This window comes from Equus caballus, chromosome X, assembly GCF_041296265.1.
Source record: "Equus caballus isolate H_3958 breed thoroughbred chromosome X, TB-T2T, whole genome shotgun sequence".
Classification (NCBI taxonomy): Eukaryota; Metazoa; Chordata; class Mammalia; order Perissodactyla; family Equidae; genus Equus; species Equus caballus.
This window is the reverse complement of record NC_091715.1, coordinates 116,856,284-116,870,540: the sequence shown is the minus strand read 5'-3', so window position 1 is coordinate 116,870,540 and position 14,257 is coordinate 116,856,284.

The window sequence follows — 14,257 nt, the reverse complement described above, 5'->3', positions numbered from 1 at the left end:
CTTGGCTTTCCTTGCTAAACCTTGTCTTCATGCTCTAGATCCTGGTCCTTCCTATTCCATTTCCTCAGGGACTTCAGTATATCTTATTCCTCCTGTATTTCCTACATCTCTCTCATCCCTTGTGCTACAGGACAGTTTTCTCCCTTATAGAAAACCTGTTCAAGTTTCCTCTGTGCTTAGAATAATAGCCTCCCTCTACCCTGTGTCCTGACCTCTCGCTCTTATCATTAGAGATTGGTCTAAACTATGTCCACTTCATTGCACTCCCTTCGCCATTCAGTCTGCTGCACTTTGCTTTTCAGCTTCCAAAACTTGAGTGAAAATTCTCTGATAAGGTCACCAGCAGTCCCTACCTCAGTATGAAAGTGAATGGATACTTTGAAAGTTAGTTGTCACATGCTTTTTCAGTAGGGTTTGATTCTGTTGACCACTCCCTCCTTGACACTCCAGCCTGTCTTGGTTTCTGTGACATCAAATTCTACTGATGTTCCTCCTGTCCCTCTGGCTTATCTTTCTCAGTTTCTTTGAACTGCTTGCTCTTCTGCCCACAGCCCCCAAGTTGGTGTTTTCCCAGTTTTGTCTTCAGACCCCTCCTCTTTTCATTCTCTATACTCTCTTCAGATAAACTTATTCACTCTCATAATTTTAAATACTACCTCTATCACAACTCTATATTTCTAACTTGGACTTGTCTCTTAATCATCAGATTCATACATTTTTTTTTGATAGGTACTGAACACATGGTAGCTTCACTTGACAAAAAGTGGTGAAAAATACTGAAAAGTTCCCACCCCTCATCCTGGAAAAATAAATGAAAAAAAGTAAATAAATAATCAAGGTAATTATAAATTGTGATATGTCTATGTGCTATCAAGTTAATATATAAGTTGATGTGAGATATAGGGACTACAGAGGATTTGAGATTGTCCCCTGTAAATAAGGAGTTTAGGGAGGGTCTCTGTGAGAAGGTAACATTTGAGCTGAGACCCAGAACTCCAGTGGCAAAAGTCTTGGTGTAGAAAAGCTTCAGCTTTTCAAGGAATAGAAAAGATCCCGGTGTGAAGAGAGCATGGTAAGTTAGGAAGGGAGTGGAATGAGATGAGGTTGGAAACAGACAAAAGAGTCATCTTGCATGGGCTCAGAAGCAATATTAAGAAGAGTGAATTTTATTCTAGGTATGAGGGGGCAACATTGTAGTGTTTCTAGTGGTAGTGTCAGATCTGAAAAGTTTTACTCTGGGTCTTGCATAGAATAGAGATTATATGGGATCAAGTATATAAATAGAGATAACAGTTTGGAAGCTGTTGCAGTTGACCAAGCAAAAAATGATTGTGATTTGGCTTAGTCTGAAGTGGTGTTAGTGGATATGGACATAGGGAGAGAGATTGAGAATATATTTTGAAAGTTAAATTGACAGGTATTATAGATTGTTTGGGTGGGGGTTGTAAAGATTGAGAGAAAGAAAGGAGGCAAAGATGACCCTTAGTTTTTAGGCTTGAGCAAGTGGGTGGATAGTGGTACCATTTCTGAGATGGAGAAGACTGGGGGAAGAAAGGAAAAAGCAAGAGTACTGCTTCAGAGATGTGGTCTGTGATGTCTCTTAGTGAGTAGGGTGGAGATATCATTAGGTCTTCTGGGATATACAGGTCTGAAGCACAGGGGAGAAACTGGATTGAAAATATACATTTGGAAATCAACAGTGAATTGATGGTATTTAACAACCATGGATTTGAATGAGATCACTTAAGAAGAGGGATGAGGAGAAAACAGGGGACTTAGTCCTGGGGCACTCCAACTTATAGAAGCATAGCTAGAGTATAGTCAGTCATTAAAAGCACAACAATGATTCCATGCTAATTCCTATCTGACCTTTAAAATCAGATAATTATGATGTATGCCATTTCAGTCATATAAAAATATGAAAAGCCCCCCAGATCATTTTGTATAGCCATTATAATACCAATGAGAAAAATATATTACCAAAAAGAATGCTATTGACCCATCTTGTTTATAAATATAGATGCAAAGAGAGTGTATCAACATTTCTATGTTACTTTTGGTTAATATCCAAGAGCAATTCCTTGTTGTGAGATTCTTGCATTATACATGAAGGAGTATGATAACTCTTAAAGGTATATTATGATAAGTTAAAGATGCATATTGTAAGTTAAAGATGTATATTCCACACCACAGAAAAAGTGGATAGGCCCCCAGTTCATTTTGTGAAGCCAATGACATTTTATTTATTATTTATTTAAAAGTTTATTTGACAGTAGGTTATCTATTTATTTATTTATTTTTGAGGAAGATTAGCTCTGAGCTAACATCCACCACTAATCTTCCTCTTTTTGCTGAGGAAGATTGGCCCTGAGCTAACATCTGTGCCCATCTTCCTCTACTTTGTATGTGGGACGCCTGCCACAGCAGAGCTTGATAAGCAGTAGGTAGGTCCACACCCAGGATCTGAACTGGAGAACCCGGGGCCACCAGGCCGACCACCAATGAGATTATTCTTATTTTTTTTTAGGAAGATTAGCCCTGAGCTAACATCTGCCACCAATCCTCCTCTTTTTGTTGAGGAAGACTGGCCCTGAGCTAACATCTGTGCCCTTATTCCTCTACTTTATATGTGGGATGCCTGCCACAGCGTGGCTTGACAAGCTGTGCATAGGTCCACAACCGGGATCCATAGAGGCAAACCCTGGGCCGCCGAAGAAGAACATGTGAACTTAACTGCTGCACCACCAGGCTGGCCCCCGCCAATGACATTTTAGTAGCCAATCAGAAAAATAGTGTACAAAATAATATAGTACCAAACACACAGACCCATCTGCAAAAATTCTACAGAAAATATCTGAAAAGGGATTGTATCAACATTCCTGTGGCAGATATTGTTGGTTAATAACCAACAGCAAATCCTACTCTTTTTCTTGCCCACAGAACCTCTACATTGCTTAGACAGTGATGTGTCAAGCTGTGGGCAGTTCTCATGATTGATCTCAGCCAATCTTTTTCCCCTTTGTCAGTGATTGGTTTAGAGGTGGGCATGTAACCCTGTGCTGGTCAATGAGACATATCAGGAAATTTGCTTGATGTTTCAGGGAAAGATTTTCCTTTGTGATTAGATAGAGGACCAATGCAGTGAAAACCTTTCACTACAAGCACTCATCCCTGGGATGCTGGGATGAGGATGGGTTGTTTGGAGTTGCAGAAGTTACCATGAGGGGAGACGTGGAAGGCACATGTTGTGACCATCATGCAAAATCAGGGTAAGCCCCCACCCAAAATTTGGTTCAGACGTCAAGACTGATGACACCACATACATGCTAAGAGAGTATAAAAATGTTTATTACTTATGTAATGGAGCTTTCTGGGGAGAACAGCCAGGCCTCCCAAGTTGGTCCAAAAATGGCTTGAGAGAGCAAGGAAAGGAGACTGGCTTGGGATTTTAACTGTAGTTAAGGTTGGGGCTGGGGTGACAGTTCCTGTGTGTGAGCAGGGGCTTGTGTGGTTTGAAAGTCCTGCTGGCACCAAAGGAGGAAGCAGTCAGGCTTTTTTATTAGCTTGTCCAGATGTGAGATGCAAGAGGAGAGTGCGAGTTAGGCTTAAAAGCTGTCAGTAGTCAAACATCAAAAAATGGAGTCAGGCTCTTCATTAGAATTCACCCCTGATGTTTGAGTGATGACAAAAATGTACCATGATTCATTTAATTGAATTTGAACTGGTTTAAATAAGCCATTATGTCACTCTATGAGGCCTCTAGTCTATAGCCTCTATGGAAGGTGAAAGTTCCATTGAATTTCCTGTTCAAGAGCCCAGTATTGGGTATTCTGAGAAGTGAAATGAATGCCTTGGTCACTATCAGTAATGTCTGGAACTCCAAAGAGCATAAAGAGTGTTTTGGTAAGGGCTTCTATTGTGGTTTCAGTATGTACAGGCATATGTGACCTTGATTTATATTTGGGGTATCTATGAGGCAAGAGTTCTTTACCCCAAAGGGGGAAACCTTGGACAAGGAATTATTATTGCTGCCATTGGCTGCACCAGAGAGTCAGACTGTCAGCAACAGTCTAAGAGTTTGTAAAATGGCACAAATGGGACAGATTTTTGGCCAGGGAAAACAGTGCTAAGATGCATGCCTGAAGTTTGGCCAATTGTGTTGACCCTTAGGTCTCATCCTTTATCAAGGATGTCCTGGTTAACGGACGTAAAGCAGTAGCCCTCCAGTGGACTTCAGCCACATGTGATGGTGACTACATCATCTGCAAAGTGCGCCAACTTCCACTGTTGTTCACTCAGTTGATCCCAAGGACCTCCTCAGGTAGCCAAGGGGTTTGGTAGAAGGGTGACCTCCTCCAGTACTATGACATCTGGCAAGGAACTGAGGACAGGGGAGGTGAGCCCTCCTGCAGATGGGATATGCCAGAGGGCCTAGGTTTGGTTCTATTCTGTAGCAAAGGAGGCCTTGGTAGCCATGGCAAGCTTGTGGGGTGCTGCTCCCGTGACCAAATGCATACTGGGCAGCTGAATATGGAAGGATATGGACTCAGGGCCTGTAGGACCTCTGTTTCCAGGAAAGCCCAATATGTAGCCAGTAATTGCGGCTCTAATGGCATGCAGCACAGGGCTGAGGGGTCAGTCTTTTTTGCATCGGAAGCCCATAGGTAACTTATGGCCATTATGGGTAGTCCAGAGATTCCAGGGGGCGTGAAAGAAGACTGCTTAAGCTTCTACCATGAAAGGAGTCTAGTGGAGGGGCACTAACAAGAGTTTGTAAAGTAGAGTAGCTGTTGTATTGCAGTTTTGACAGAATCTAGCGCCTTTTGTTGGAAGGGGCTCCATTCAGGATGGGCTGGTGTGCAAATAACTGTGTAAATGGGTTTAAATAAAATTTGTAAATGAGAAATATGTTACTTTCAGAACCCAAAAGGCCTAAAAAATGTTTGGGTTGTTTTAACACTGTGTGAGTTGAGAGGGTCAATAGCTGTTTCTTGACAGTGTTAGGTATGGAGGGACTCTCGGTTTACCAAATAATTTTCGGGAATTTACAGAGGTGGTGGGGCCTTGCACTATGTGCATCCTTTATTTTGAGCCCCCTTGGGAGTATTTGTATGTCCTGAATAAGCCAAATGAATATCCTCAGAGGAGGATGTCATGAATATAATGCCATACCTGTGCCCCTGGAGAAAGCTGGATGTGGTTAAGATCATGTCTGCAAAGATTGTGTGCGATGGCAAGGCTGTTAAATTACTCCATAGATAGCCAGGTAAAGGTGTATCATGTCCTTTAGGAGGTGAATGCAAACTGCAAGTGAGAGGCTGTTGACATAGGCACTGAACAGAACATATTAGCCAAACCTTCATTTACCACTTGCTGATTGAATGGAGTCAGTAATTTCAATAATTTTGAGTATGGCAGCCTTAATGAATGGGACCACAACATTGAAGCTGCAGTCATGTACTGTGAGGCACATTCATTCTTTCCAAGTTTAAGAACCAGCCAAATTGGATTGTTAAATGAAGGAGCAGTGGTCACAACCACTCCTTCTCTAACTAATTTTTTTTTTTTGAGGAAGATTAGCCCTGAGCTAACATCTGCTGTCAATCCTCCTCTTTTTGCTGAGGAAAACTGGCCCTGAGCTAACATCCGTGCCCAGGTTCCCGTACTTTATAGGTGGGACGCCTACCACAGCATGGCTTGCCAAGCAGTGCCATGTCTGCACCCGGGATCTGAACCGGCGAACCCCGGGCTGCCGGGAAGCGGAATGTGTGCACTTAACCGCTGTGCCACCAGGCCAGCCCCTCTAACTAGGTCTTGTATAATGGGTTTCAATCCTTGAAGGCCCTATTCAAATTTACATTGGACCTTATTAACTACTTTAACAGAGACAGGGAGAGGAGAAGGTCCATGTGGTCCCATTTTTTAAAGCCAATTTGTAAGTGCCAAAGATTTAATTTTAATTTGTTACTCATTGGGTCAGAGTGTCCATGCCCCCACTATGGGATATTTTAGGGCAATGGGTGCTGCCATCGTGGAGAATTTAGGTAAGGCTATTGTTCTGATAGTTAAGGTGAGGCACAACTGTTTATCCTCTCTTTTATGTTACAATAACTCCTCTAAGATTATAGGGGTTATGTTATTCAAATTTAGAAGAATCCTCAGGTATCACTATAATTTGAATCCAAGTATTCATTAAAGCCAAGGTTTGCCAACTGGTGCATTTCAGCAGATATTAAAGTTAATTCAGAAGTTATGTTGTAGAGGCACAAAAGCAGATCAGTACACTTGCATCTTTTTGTTTTATAAATTATTTTGGTTGGGGCTGGCCCAGTGGCACGGTGGTTAAGATTGCGTGCTCTGCTTCTGCACCCTGGGGTTCACTGGTTTGGATCCTGGGCATGGACCCACACACCACTCATCAAGCCATGCTGTGGTGGGCATCCCACATATAAAAAGTAGAGGAAGACGGGCACAGATGTTAGCTCAGGGCCAATCTTCCTCAGCAAAAAGAGGAGGATTGGCAGCGGATATTAGCTCAAAGCTAATCTTCCTCAAAAAAAAAAATTCTTCTAGTAAATTTTGGATTTCCAATTGGGTCAAATTGTGGACCTCTGTTTACTTATTTTGTTTCCTCCCCGATATCCAGATTCATCCCTCCCTTCCTCTCTTCCTTCTTTCCTTGCTTCCTGGCTTTCTGTCTTTTCTTTCCTTTGTTTTGTGATTACTGGATATATTTTGGGGAAGTTCTCTCTACCCTGCTCATATTTATAAATTTCTTCCTCCAGAGAGTCTCAGATAAGTATCATCAGTGTTAGGGCCTCTTCCATGGCAATGGTTGCTTTATACAGCATAAGGACCTCAAGCTTAAGTTGCGTTAGAATTTACCCCTTCACTGTGCCAGAGGGGTACCATAGGTGGTTTTTCCTATAACCCTGAGGATCAGGATCTTTGTTGTGGCATAGGCAGCAGAAGCTACAACAATAGCAACAGCAATAAAGCCGTTTTGTAGAATCCTAGTGAGCCCTCTGTCTTTAGGAATGTGGATTCAATAATTAAAATATTCAAATAATAGCTGCTTTTCAAATAGTGACTAATCTTGCTCCAAATGAGCAACCACCCAATGGACTAATATATTGTACAGGGGATAGTCTTTCCCATGAGTGCTTTAAAGAACAGTAGCCGAGGCCTAGTTTAGGCACACAACCAAATGGTCTCAGGGTAAGACTTTCCCCTGAGCCTAGCATTAGTCACAGCTTCTGCTAGAATCAAGACAGATGATTCATTCTAAGACACACAGATAGCTTTGGGCTAAGACATACAACCCAGGGTCACTTTAAGGAGAGCCCTGATCCCATAACTCCTGTCCCTAAATACCAATTAATTATTGAAACTTCTGACATAGGTCAGTTAAATCTATAACGCGCTGAATAGAACTCAGCAAATACAGCACAAAGCAGCACTACTCAAAAGGCAAGCTAGCCAGCAGCAAGGAGAGTCAGTTAGCAAGTCAAAGCAAGAGAAGACAGACCCCTGGTGATGGTGGTCATTGTTGCAGCATCCTGCTCACAGTATCAATTGTGGACACCCTACAGAAGCAGGATGGAGCCCCAAGCAAAATTTGGTTTGGATGTTAAGACTGACATATATCTAGAGGATATGAAAAGTTTATTACTTACACAATGAGGCTTTCTGGGGCAATCAGGGCAAGTATCTCAAACTGATCTGAAAATGACTTGAGAGAGCAAGGAAAGAAGACTGGCTTAGGATTTTTATGGTGGTTAAGTGGTGGGCTGGAGTGAAGGTTCCTGGGCGTGGGATAGGGCCTGTATGGTTTGAATCTATGGCTGGTGCCAAAGGAAGGAGAATCCAGGCTTTCTTATCAGCTTGCCAAGATGTGTGGCTCTAAGGGAAAAGGGAGGGTGAAGCCTAAAAGCTGTCAGCAGTCAAACACTGAAAAAGAGCATCAGACTCTAATCCAATATGCTTTTGATGGCAGTGTGGAAAAGTGAAAGAGCTTGGGTCCTTGAGGATGTTATTCAACCTCTGAAAAGACCTTGGAACCACCTGCTCCAAACTTGTAGTATTGCTGAATAATTCAATGTCTTTATGGTTGGGGATATTTTTAGCTAGGCTGTCTGATACTTGCAGCCAAAATAATTCTGAACTGATACATTGTCGAAGATATAATCAATTATTGTCATTTTTTATATATTCAGGGAATGCAAAAGTGGTTCAAATATAAATAAATCTATCATTACAATTCATAACAAAATGAATTAAAGAAGAATATTATAGGACATATTAATAATACACTTTAACTGCTTTCATTAAATTCAGCAACTAGCCCCAATAAAGACACAAGGTAAAAGAGAATAGAAAGCACTTACTTAAATACTCCTTACTAAAAACTAACAACAAATATCTTTCCAAAGGGTGAAACACTAAAAACATCCCCAAGATAATCAGGAATTACACAGGAATGCTATTACAATTATTATTTCACATATTCTTGGATATTCCAATAAATGAAATAAAGGAAGAAAATGATTTAGTATAATAAATGTTGAAAAAAAGAATCATAACTTTTTCTGTTGTGAGTATATACCCAGAAAATCCAAGAGACACTAATGAATACTACTACAATTAATAACATTGTAAAGGTTGCTGGATACAATTAAATATAAAAGAAAAATGTTTTCTTTATAGCAGGAATAAATGGAGATAAATAGAAATGGGGGAAATATTTCATTCACCAAAATGACAAATTATAAAATGCTTCATGTCGTAGGTTTGTAATGTGTAAATTTCTTTAGGTTCAGCTACATTTCCCAGAATTTTCTTTCCTTTATATGTCTAGTTAAGGTGGGACACAGAGAAATTATTGTGGGAGACTTGGAGGACACAAGTGAAGTGGTACCCATTTTTGTAGCTTGAACACATTGCCGCTTTCCTCTGACTCACCTCATTGATAAAAGGTAGCAGCTGGTTTGAAAACTGCTCCACCTTCCCCTGGATTATCCTTTAGCTCCTCTGACTCCTGGGCTAGGTGTGTGAGTTTAGTTCTGTGACAAAGTGTCTTGGCCTCTGCATGATACTCATTCCATCAAGGTCAGAGGAAACAAGAACTGACACAGGTTTCAGTCTATCCTTGGTGGCACCAGCTCATGCTCATGGGTTCCAGTTTGTTTTTGTTCTCTCCCACTTCACATCTATGTCCGTCTTGCTTTCCTGACTATCTGCACTGTGGACTTCAATTTCCAGTATCAGATGTGAAGACAACAGCCTTACAGAGACTTCTTAACCAGTTCCCACAATTGGGTAAGGTAAAATCTCTGTAACAAATCCCTTAAACACTATATACATACACTCATGTGCGTGCGCACACACACACACAGAGTAATTCTGCTACTTTGATTGAAGCCTGACTGACACACTTTGAAATAAAATTTAACAAAAAGGGAGGTAGATTTCCACTACTGGCCAAGATGGTATAATAGAGACTGGATTCACTCTCCCACCAGAAACAAAAATTTAAAAATGGACAAAAGATATGAAATAACAGTTTTCACGTCACTGGACATCAAGTAATGAAGGACAGTGATCCCTGTGAAATGGAAAAAAAATGAGGTGAGCCCCATGTTTGCTCAGCATACAGCTTGGAGAGAGTTTCCAGGCCATGGCATAAGGAGAGGGAACTCAGGTGGAACATGAAAGACTCCATGAGTTGAGAAGATGGAGTGGAGAATCTGGGGAGACTAAGGCAGGTAGAGTTTGCAAGACACTACCAGATAGGAGAGATGTATACATAGAAAGAGAACTTCAGAGACCTGCAGAGAGTACCCCTGGGTACTGATGTGTGCTCATATGTGAGGAAACTACCCAAGGCTAAGGAATTAATCACACAAAAGGATTGGAACACAAATAGAACTGGAAATGGTGCCTGTTCCCTTTAGCCAGATTCATAAAATCTCATAATTCATGGAACATTGGGTACAGTACTGAGGTTCTTGCCTTGGTAGCGGAGGATATTTAGACTCAGACTGAACACATTTCTCAGTCCACCTAAAATATAAAAGCAAGATCCTAAAAGACCCAAGTGTTTCCATGTAATTTAACTGTGTCTGAGAAAAAAGCTTGGTAATATATATAGGATTACAAAAACAACCAGTATCCAAGAAGTTAAAATTCACAATGTTGGGCATCCAATAAAAAATTACTAGGCATGCAAAGAAGCAGGAAAACATAACTCATAATGAGGTGAAAAATCAGTCAATCAAAAGGCAACCTGAAATTAACACAGATGTTGGGGAATTAGACAAGGACATTAAGACAGTTATAACTATATTCTATATGTTCAAAAATTTAAGATGTGGACTATATAAAAAGACAGAAATCAAATCTCTAAAGATGAGAACTATGTGATTTGAAATAAAAATATGCTGGATGGGATTAGCAGCAAATTAGACATTGCAGAAAAAAAACAGTAAACTTGAAGATATAGCAATGGAAACTATCCAAAATAACACATTCAGAAGAAAAAGCATCCAAAGAAATGAACAAAGCATCAGGGAGCTGTGGGAAAAATGTATTTGTGTAATTGGAGGCCCCAAAGGAGGGAAGTACAGAAAATTTCCCCAAATTTCACGAAAACTATAAATTCACAGATCCAAGAAAATCAAAGAATCTCAAGCACACACAAAAAATTTGAATAACACTACACCAAGGCATATCATGCTTCAATTGCTCACAATGAGTGACAGAAATATCTGAAGAGTAGCCACAACAAAACATATGTTGCATAAAAGGATGACAGTAGATTTCATATCAGAAATAATGTGAGATGACAGGGCAGCAAAATCTTTAAAGTATTGAAATTAAAAAAAATGATTGTCTACTGGAATTCTATACCCAGTGAGAATATCATGAAAGAAGGTGAAATAAATGTTTATTCAGATATACAAAAGCTGAAATAATGCATTATTAGCAGACCTATACTATAAGAAGTGTTAAAGGAATTCCTTCAGGGGCCGACCCCGTGGCTGAGTGGTTAAGTTCACATGCTCCACTTCAGCGGCCCAGGGTTTCGCTGGTTCAGATCCTGCGCGCGGACATGGCACCACTCATTAGGCCATGCTGGGGTGGCGTCCCACATGCCATGAGTAGAAGGACCTACAACTAAAATATGCAACTATATACTGGGGGGATTTGGGGAGAAAAAGCAGAAAAAAAAGAAGATTGGCAACAGTTGTTAGCTCAGGTGCCAATCTTTAAACAAAAAAGAACAAACTTAAAGGAATCCTTCAGGCAGAAGGAAAATGATAGATGGAAATATAGATTTACACAAAGGTACAGAGATAATCATATTATATATATTATTTTAATAATAAATAAGATTTTTCTTATTTAAATCTCTTTAAAATATAGTTGACTGCTAAAATAATATTAATAATGTAGTGTAGGATTTATAATATATGCTGTATGACAACAATAACACAAAGGCCACGAGAGGAGAAATGGAAATTTACTATTGTAAGATTCTCATACAATATGTGAAATGGTGTAATATCACATTAAGGTAGACTGTGATAACTTATAAATGTATACTATAAACTCTAAAGCAACCCTAATTAACTCTAGAGCACCCCAATTCAATCAGAGATTCTCAGAGAGTGGATTTAAAAGCAAGACCCAACTATAAGTTGTCTACAAGAAACATACTTTAAATATAAAAACACAAATAGCTTAAAAGTAAAAGAAGGGATGTGGCAATGATTTCTTGGATATGACACCAAAAACAGAGGCAACAAAATAAATATATAAATTGCATTACATTGAAATTAAAAACTTTTGTGCATGGAAAGACACAATCAATAGAAGGAAAAGGAACCTCATGGAAAGGGAGAAAATATTAACAAATCGTATCTCTGATAAGGGGTTAATATCTAGAGTTTATAATGAATTCCTACAATGCAATGCTATAAAAAACAGCCTGATTAAAAGTGGGCAAAGGGAATAAGATAGTGGACTAGGAAGTTACAGGCCCTCCTTCCCCTACAGAGACACTGGGTTAACAACAGTATACAGACCAGAATACCTCAGTGAGAACTCTAGAGATCAGTTGAAAATCTACAACATCTAGGCTGTTGTAAAATCAAGAGGGATTCCAGTGAAAGGGATAGGAAAATTTGTGGCATTTGGTGCCCCCATTCATTCTGCTCTCCCTATGCAGCATAGTGCAGAGCAACCAGGAGGAAACCCTTCATACTGGAGCTCTTCCCTCCAGAAGGAATCAAAAGAATGGACCATGTGTCCAACATTCTGGCTTGTCTGGCACTGCCAGAGGGACTAGTTTCTGTCTTGTCTGTCTCAGAGCACTGATAGGACCAGCGCTAGAGTCTGGAAGTCACTGAAAGTAAACGAGAGGGGCATATTTGAGCTGTAGTTCTGAAGGCAGACACCAGGGGGAGCAAGAGATCAGAAAAGGTTTGAGAGGTCCTAGAGCCTCCAGTAAGGATAATTGGCGAAGATCTTCCCCTGCGAGAAGCCAGCACTAGAAGATTGGGAGAGGTGGTTGTTCTTCAAATGCCCCAATCCAAGTCCCCCCAAAATTATAAGGTATACAAAGAAACAGGGAAACATGATCCAGTCAAAGGAACAAAATGAAACTCTAGACATCAACCTTAAAGAAATACAGATCTATGAGCTGCCTGACAAAAAAATTAAAATAACTATCATAAAGATGCTCTCTATAGCTGTATATGTGTACGTTAAAAAAGAAGAAAGATCTCAAATAAATAACCTAACTTTACACCCCAAGAAACTAGAAAAAAGAAGGACAAACTATATCCAAAGTTTGCAGAAGTAAGGAAGTAAAGATTAGAGCAGAGGTAAATAAAATAGAGAATAGAAAAACAATAAAAAAAAAACCCACAATGAAACAAAGAGTTGACTTTTTAAAAATATCAACAAAATTGACAAACCCTTAACTAGATTAAGAAAAAAAGAGAGAAGACTCAAATAACTAAGATCAGAAGTGGAATGGGATATTACAACCAATGCCACATAAATGAAAAAGATTATGAGAGTACAATGAACAGTTTACCTACAAATGTATAACCTAAAAGAAATGGATAAATTCCTAGAAACACACAACCTACAAAGACTGAATCATGAAGAAATAGAAAATATGAACAGACAAAAAACAAGTTAGTAGATTGAATCAGTAATCAAAAACCTCCCAATAATGAAAAGGACCAGATTGCTTCACTGGAGAATTCTACCAAGTGTTTAAAGAGGAATTAACACTAATCCTCCTGAACCTTTTCCAAAAAATTGAAGAGGAAGGAACAATTCCAATCTCATTCTATGAGGCCAGCATTATCCTGAAACCAAAGGAATAAGATAAGGATGCCTGCTCTTACCACTTCTATTCAACATAGTATTGGAAGTCTTAGCCAGAGCTATTAGGCAAGAAAAAGAACAGGCATCCACATTGTAAAGGAAGAAGTAAAATTATCTGTTTCCAGATGACATAATCTTATATGTAGAAAACCCTGAACACTCCACACACACAAAATGTTAGATCTGATAGATGAACTCAGCAAAGATGCAGGGTACAAAATCAACATGCAAAAATCAGTTGCATTTCTATACACTTACAACAAACAATTTGAAAAAGAACTTAAAAAAACAATTCCATTTACAAAAGCATAAAGAAGAATAAAATACTTAGGAATAAGCCCAACCAAGGAGGTGATAAACTTGTACACTAAATCTACAAAAACATTGCTGAAAAAAATTAAAGAAGATACAAATAAATGGAAAGACATCCCATGTTCATGGATTGGAAGACTTAAATATTGTTAAGATGTCCATACTACCCAAAGCAATTAACAGATTCAATGCAATCCTGATCAAAATCCTGATGGCCTTTTTTGCAGAAATAGGAAAATTCATCTGGAATCTCCAGGGACTCTAAATAGTCAAAACAATCTTGAAAAAGAACAAAACTGGAAGACTCATACTTCCTGATTTCAAAACTTATACAAAGCTACAATAATCAAAACAGTGTGGTGCTGGCATAAAGACAGACAAATAGACCAATGGAATAGAATAGATAGCTCAGAAATGTACCCTTTCATATATGGTCCAATGATCTTTAACGAGGATGCTAAGACCACTCAATGGGGAAAGGACAGTCAGTTCAACAGATGGTGTTGAGAAAACTATATATCCACATGTAAGAGAATGATGTTAG